We start from the raw sequence: 7,754 nt of genomic DNA on the forward strand, positions 1-7,754 counted from the left end.
CCCGCCTCGGCCTCCCAAAGTGCTGGGATTACAGGCTTGAGCCACCGCGCCCGGCTAAAGATCTTTCTTTAATGAACCATGTAGGTGTTCCCTGCAAAAGGGCTCCCGAAATGTGTTGGAATTGGGAGGAGAGGGAGTCTAAGAGGTCTAGGCAGGAGTGAGAGAGCTTAGAGTCAGAGGTGTTTACAGGGAGGAGGGTGGCAGGGTTGAGAGCTTTACATTTCTGGAAGGTGATTAGAGGGTTTCCTACGAATAAGATGTATACCTGCTGTAAGTATACAGCATGTATAGGATGGTGGAAGGGATAGAAGAGATTGGTGACTCATGAGGTCCTGTAGGTTATGGGAAGATGCAATAGTAATGTATTGGTAGAGAGTGAGTTTCTGAGATCGCTCCATTGCATTCCATTCCAGCCTGGGTGACAGAGTAACTCCATCTCAAAAAAAAAAAAAGTGTGTTGGATGGACAGGTTAAGGGAGGGACTACAGAAAAGGAGGTCATTGATGTATTGGAGGAAGGTGCCAGGAGCATTGGAAGTTCAGCTAGGTCCTTGGTGAGGGCCTGTCCAAATAGATGGGGGCAATCCTGGAACCCCTGTGGGAGTATGGTCCATGTTAACTGGGTAGACGCGTGAGTAGTAGGATCTGACAAAGTGAAAGCAAAAATACTTTGGGAAGCTGAATTTAAGGGAATAGTGAAAAAGGCATCCTTTAAATCCAATACAGAGAAGTGTGTGGTAGAAGGGGGAATACAGGAGAGCAGGGTGCGTGGGTTGGGGACCACTGGATGGATTGGTGGATGGGGACCACTGGATGGATTGGTATTGCCACCTGGTTAACAACTTAGAGATCCTGGACCAAGTGGTAGTCTTAAGAATTTCAGCTTGTAAAGGTTTACAGATAATAGGTTTGAGGCCCCTGAGGCTGGCTGGGTTAGGGAATATTGAGACTGATCATGCAAAATGGAGTGGTTTTGGCGGGTTATTTTATCTGGGATGTGATGTGTGGCTATTTTGGGTTTAAAAGTGTTCCAGACTTCAGGATTAACAAGAGGTAACAGGGTGAATAATGAGGATGAGGGGGAGAAGAGGGAAGCATCTGGTGGCAGAGTCAAATAAAAGGGGTAGAATTGCAAGAGGCAAATTTTGTGGAGGCCTGGAATTTACTTAGTATGTCCTGCCCCAAGATAGGGGTAGGGCACTGAGGAATAACCAGTGGGTGAAGCGGGTATTGAATAGGTTGCATAATAGAGGACCAGTCTGTGCCTAGAGGGGATTCCATCAACTCCCACAATAGAGATAGAAGAACTGAGGAGGGGTCCAGAAAATTCTAATAAAACTGAGTAACTAGCCCCTGTATCCAATAGGAAAGACATGGGCTTACCAGAGATTGACAGTGTTACCCTGGGTTCTGAGGTGGTGATGGCAGTTGGGGTGGCAGGCCCCTGGCCCCATCAGTCTTCAGTTAGAGGTGGTGAAGCAGGTTGAAGAATTTCGCTGAGCACAGTCCAATATCCAGTGTTTCTTGATGCCACAGTTGGGCAAGGTTTTGAGAGTAGGCTTTTGCCCAGTGACTGCTGGCTGCAGGTCAAACAGGCTTCTGATGGAGTTTGTTGCAAGGTTGAGGATTTCTGTGCGTGTTGGGAACCCTGTTGAATGGCAGCTGCCAGCATCTGGCATTTAGTCTGGTCTCTTTTTAGCTTTTGGACTTTTAGTTTTTCCTCTCTATTGTTAAAGACCTTAAAGGCCACTTTGATTAAATCTCTTTGTGAAGTTTGAGGGCTATTCTCCAGTTTTTAAAGTTTCTTTAGAATGTCTGACATTTCTTTAGAATGTCTGACTAGAAAATGAAGTGTAAATGGAGGTAGATTCTGCCCTTATTGGCATTAGGGTTTAAGGTGGAATATTTAGTTATGACCTCTGAAAGGCAGGAGGGGAAAAGAGCAGAAATAGCTTTATTTATGCCAGCTAGGAGGCATGATAACATATGGTCTTATTTCTATCTGTCTGCAGAAGTTGCCTGATAATCCCAATTGGGGTCAGTTCTGGGGACAGGTAGGGTCCCTATTGGGTAATGGGCAGCATCTTGTTGGTAGGGGGTGTCTTCATGGGCCTGGGCAGCCATCCAGGTGCATTCTTTGTCCTCTGGGGTGAGGGTGGAGGAGAGAATGACATATATGACATGCCAGGTAAGGTCATAAGATTGAGTGACATAGAAAAATTCCTTGAGGAAAGAGGTAGGATCTGTGCAAAAGGAGCCGAGTCTTTTTATAAGCTGGGAGAGGTTAACTAGGGAAAAGGGAACATGAACTCAGATTATGCCTTTGGTCCCTGTGACCCCATGCAAAGGGAGAACTTTGGAGAGTCTTTGGCTGTGTGCCTGGTTTTTGGCAGAAGGGCTTTGGGCATGTGCCTAGTTTGTTGGTCAGGTTGAAATTAGAGGAGGAAGGCTTGTCTGGAGGAGGAGGCATTTTTGTAGTTTTTTGTTGAGGAGGAGGATTTGAAAAGGTGAGTGGAATTGGCAGAGAAAGAGTGAGCCAGGAACGCAGATAAGCAAAGCACCTCAGATTATTTACCATTGGGAGGAAGACTTGTAGATTATGTCACATTTGGAAATTGAATGTTTTGATTTTTGGCTGTTGACTATTATTGTCTGGTTTACACTGGGGCTAGGCAACATTACAGAGGAAAGTACAGAGGAAAGCAAAGCATTCAGTTTAATGGAGTCTGCCAAGCCCTGGGCTTGGAGGTCCTGGATGAAACATCTGAGTGGTGTCTTGAGGAGGTTTTGAGGAGGCTTGTTTCATAGTGGTGGCCAGAAATGTGAGAAACTTAGAGAAGGGAAGTACCCCAGAGGGAAGTGAATACCCCAGAGAGGAGTGAGTACCCTGATTCCTCCTGGGAGAGGGGACATGGGAGAGCCAGGACGTCTCTACAGCTCTTTGCGGTACCCTGGAGGCTGGAGTGGCCAGAGCAGTAAGTGTTCTGAGGGTGTCCCCTGAGAAGCCAGGCCATGGTTACCTGGTAACTGGAGAGACCTCTCACCCAGTGCTGGAATTTTCTGGTAAACCAGCTGAAATATAAGAGGAATGTGGAAAGGAAAAAAGGCTCACCCATTAATTGGAGATGGATGTTGGATGTGATGTCCAGCAATGGGATTGATACTTCCTGGAGCCGCCTGGAAAGGGGAAGGAAGGAAAAAGAGGATGGAGAGTTTGATTGGGATCTGGAAGCCAGACAAGGGCCTGAGAAGGTGAATAAGGGAACAGGGCTGGGAATAGGGAGTCCACTCAGGATCTGGAAGCAGTCTGGTTTTTGCTGCTTGCTGCTTTCCAGGTTGCAGGAAAAGACCCATTTAGAACCCAATCCCCATCCTGGGTTTTGGCACCAAAATGTTAGGTTTTGAAGGGAGGGCAAGGGTTAAAGACTCTCTCTCTCTCTCTCTCACTCTCTCTCTCTCTCTCTCTCTCTCTCACACACACACACACACACACACACACAGAGAGAGAGAGAGAGCGCGAGAGCACTCGAGTGTGCGGCTCAACAGCAATGCAGGTATATTGCAAAAACCTGTGGAGATGGGGGACTGGCTTAATTCCAGAGCCCACTGCTGCTTACAGGCTGGGATAATTTATCGATGTGATGGTTAATACTGAGTGTTGACTTGATTGGATTGAAGGATACAAAGTATTGATCCTAGTTGTGTCTATGAGGGTGTTGCCAAAGGAGATTAACATTTGAGTCAGTAGTCTGGGAAAGGCAGGCCCACCCTTAATCTGGTGGGCAGCATCTAATCAGCTGCCAGTGAATATAAAGCAGGCAGAAAAACATGAAGATGAGAATCGGCCTAGCCTCCCAGTCTACATCTTTCTCCTGTGCTGGATGCTTCCTGCCCACAGACATCAGACTCTAAGTTCTTCAGTTTTGAGAATCGGACTGGCTCTCCTTGCTCCTCAAGCTTGCAGACAGTCTGTTATGGGATCTTGTGATTGTGGAAGTTAATATGCACTCCCCTTTATATATATCCTATTAGTTCTGTTCTCTAGAGAACTCTGACTAGTACAGATTTTGGTACCAGCGGTGGTTCTTGAGGAACAGAATATTAAGGATGGAGTTCTTTTGTTGGTTTTGGGGTTTCTGGGTTTGGCTGCTTAATATGATTAGACCCAAAAATGCTGAGAACTCTTTTTTTTTTTTTTTTTTTTGAAATGGTTTCTCACTTTTTCTTTTAGTCGGGAATGCAGTGGTGTGATCTTGGCTCACTGCAACCTCTGCCTCCTGGGTTCAAGTGATTCTCCTTGAGTAGCTGGGATTACAGGCATGCACCACCACACCTGGCTAATTTTATATTTTTAGTAGAGACAGGGTTTTACCATGTTGGTCAGGCTGGTCTCAAACTCCTTACCTCATGATCCGCCTGCCTCAGCCTCCCAAAGTGCTGGGTTTACAGGCATGAGCCACCGTGCTTGGCTCTACTTCTAATAGTATGGAGAACACTGATAGTCCTTGGCATAAACTGTGTAGAGAGTTATGGAAAATAAATTTATCAAATGACACAAAAGGCTGCCAGTTTTGAGTGGGGTCCAGAACAGGAGAACACTCTGCAACAGGTCCAGGCTGCTGTGCAAGCTGCTCTGTCACTCGGGACATATGACCCAGCAGATCCAGTGGTGTTTGAGGTATCAGTGGCAGATAGAGATGTTGTTTGGAGCCTTTGGCAGGCTCCTATAGGTGGGTCACAGTGGAGGCCTCTAGGATTGTGGAGCAAGGCCCTGCTATTTTCTGCAGATAACTACTCTCCTTTTGAGAGCTCTTGACCTGTTGTTACTGGGCTTTGGCAGAAGCTGAATGTTTGACTATGGGTCGTCAAGTCACCAGTTGAACTAATTGAATTTTTGAAGAGCCATGTAATTACTCTTCTCTGTATGTCAGATCTAACAAGTGGGAACAGCAGTCACTCAACTACAAAATTTAAACACAGTGGGAAAAATTGAATCCTAAGGTGGCAAGGGCCAAGTGGCAGCACTCAACCATCGAAGGCAAGGTGAGTGTAGCTACTGTAATGGACAGCAGAGGCAAAGCAGCAACCAGAATAGTCTGACTTGTGCAGAGCTCTGGCATTGGCTAATTAACAATGGTGTTCCTAGAAATGAAATTGATAGGAAGCCTGTTGCATTCCTACTTAATTTATACAAGCAGAAAACTTCTAGGTCGAATGGGCAAAAGACTAATTTGAATTATAAAAACGGAGAATCACAGCCCCTGTCAATTTCCAGACTTGAGCTAGTTTACAGACCTAGAACTCCTTGAATGAAGGGAAGCTATGTTAATCTTTCTCCCATCCTTTCCCCAAGGAGAACTCTGGCCTTTTACCAGGGTAATTGTATGTTGGGGAAAGGAAAATGATCAGACATTTTCCAGACTACTGTACGCTGGCTCTGAGCCAACGTTGATATCAGGGGACCCAAAACATCATTGTGGTCCTCCAGTTAAAGTAGGGACCTATGGAGGTCAGATAATTAAGGGAGTTTTAGCTCAGGTCTGACTTACAGTGGGTCTCCAGACTCATCCTCTGGTTATTTCCCCAGTGCCAGAATGCATAATTGGCATAGACATACTTGGCAGCTGGCAGAACCCCCACATCGGCTCCCCGACTGGTAAGGTAAGGGCTATTATGGTTGGAAAGGCCAAATGGAAGCCATTAGAGCTGCCTGTACCTATAAAAGTAGTAAATCAAAAACAATGTCAAATTCCTGGAGGGGTTGCAGAGATTAGTGCCACCATCAAGGACTTGAAGGATGCAGGGGTGGTGAGTCCCACCACCTCCCAGTTCAACACTCCCATTTGTCCTGTGCAGAAGACAGATGGGTCTTGGAGAATGACAGTGGATTATTGTATAAGCTTAACCAAGTGGTGACTCCAACAATTGCAGCTGCTGTACTAGATGTGGTTTCATTACTTGAGCAAGTTAACACATCTCCTGGTACCTGGTATGCAGCCATTGACTTGGCAATTGAGTTTTTCTCCATTACTGTCCATAAGGCCGCAAGAAGCAATTTGCCTTCAGCTGGCAAGGCCAGCAATATACCTTTACTATCTTGCCTCAGGGGTATATTGGCTCTCTGGCTTTGTGTCATAATCTTATTCAGAGAGAGACCCTGATCGATTTTTGCTTCTGTGAGATATCACACTAGTCCATTACAATGATGACATTATGTTGATTGGATCCAGTGAACAAGAAGTAGCAAACACACTGGACTTATTGGTGAGACATTTGTGGTCCAAAAGGATGCAAAACAAATCCGACTAAAATTCAGGGAACTTCTACTTCAGTAAAATTTCTAGGGGTCCAGTGCCTGTTGAGATATTCCTTCTAAGGTGAAGGATAAGTTGCTGCATTTGACCCCTCTTACATCCAAGAAAAAAGTACAACACCTAGTGGGCTTACTGGGATTTTGGAGACAACACATTCCTCATTTGGGTGTGTTACTCTGACCCATTTATTGAGTGACCCAAAAGGCTGCTAGTTTTGAGCGGGGTCCAGAACAGGAGAAGGCTCTGCAACAGGTCCAGTCTGCTGTGCAAGCTGCTTTGTCACTTGGGCCATATGACTCAGCAGATCCAGTGGTGCTTGAGGTATCAGTGGCAGATGGAGATGCTGTTTGGAGCTTTTGGCAGGCTCCTATAGGTGAATCACAGTGGAGGCCTCTAGAATTTTGGAGCAAGGCCCTACCATCTTCTGCAGATAACAACTGTCCTTTTGAGAGACAGCTCTTGGCCTGCTGCTGGGCTTTGGCAGAAACTGAATGTTGACTGTGGGTCATCCAGTCTCCATGCGACCTGAATTGCCTGTCATGAACTGGGTGCTTTCTGACCCATCCAGCCATAAAGTGGGTCATGCACAGCAGCATTCCATCATCAAATGGAAGTGGTATATATGTGACTGGACTCGCGCAGGTCTTAAAGGCACAAGTAAGTTACACGAGGAAGTAGCTCAAATGCCCATGGTCTCCATTCCTGCCACCCTGCCTTCTCTTCCTCAGCCTGCCTTGATGGCCTCATGGGGAGTTCTTTATGATCAGTTGACAGAGGAAGAGAACCAGACTAGGGCCTGGTTCACAGATGGTTCTGCACGATATGCAGGCACCACCCAAGGGCAGACAGCTGCAGCACTACAGCCCCTGTCTAGGACATCCCTGCAGGACAGCGGTGAAGTAAAATCTTCCCAGTGGGCAGAACTTTGAGCAGTGTACCTGGTTGTGCACTTTGCATGAAAGGAGAAACAGGCAGATGTGTGATTCTATACTGATTCATGGGCCGTAGCCAGTGGTTTGGCTGGTCAGAGACTTGGAAGAAGCACAATTGGAAAATTGGTGACAAAGAAATTTGAGGAAGAGGTATGTGGATAGACCTCTCTGAGTGGTCAAAAACTGTGAAGATATTTGTGAGTGCTCACCAATGAGTGACCTCAGCAGAGGAGGATTTTAATAATCAAGTGGATAGGATGACCTGTTCTGTGGACACCACTCAGCCTCTTTCCGCAGGCAGCCCTGTCATCACCCAATGAGTCCATGAACAAAGTGGCCATGGTGGCAGAGATGGAGGTTACACATGGGCTCAGCAACATGGACTTCCACTCGCCAAGACTAACCTGGCTACAGCCACTATTGATGGCCCAATTTGCCAGCAACAGAGACCAACACTGAGTCCTTGATATGGCAACATTCCTTGAGGTAATCAGCCAGGTACCTGGTGG

This window comes from Cebus imitator, unplaced genomic scaffold, assembly GCF_001604975.1.
Source record: "Cebus imitator isolate Cc_AM_T3 unplaced genomic scaffold, Cebus_imitator-1.0 Scaffold826, whole genome shotgun sequence".
Classification (NCBI taxonomy): Eukaryota; Metazoa; Chordata; class Mammalia; order Primates; family Cebidae; genus Cebus; species Cebus imitator.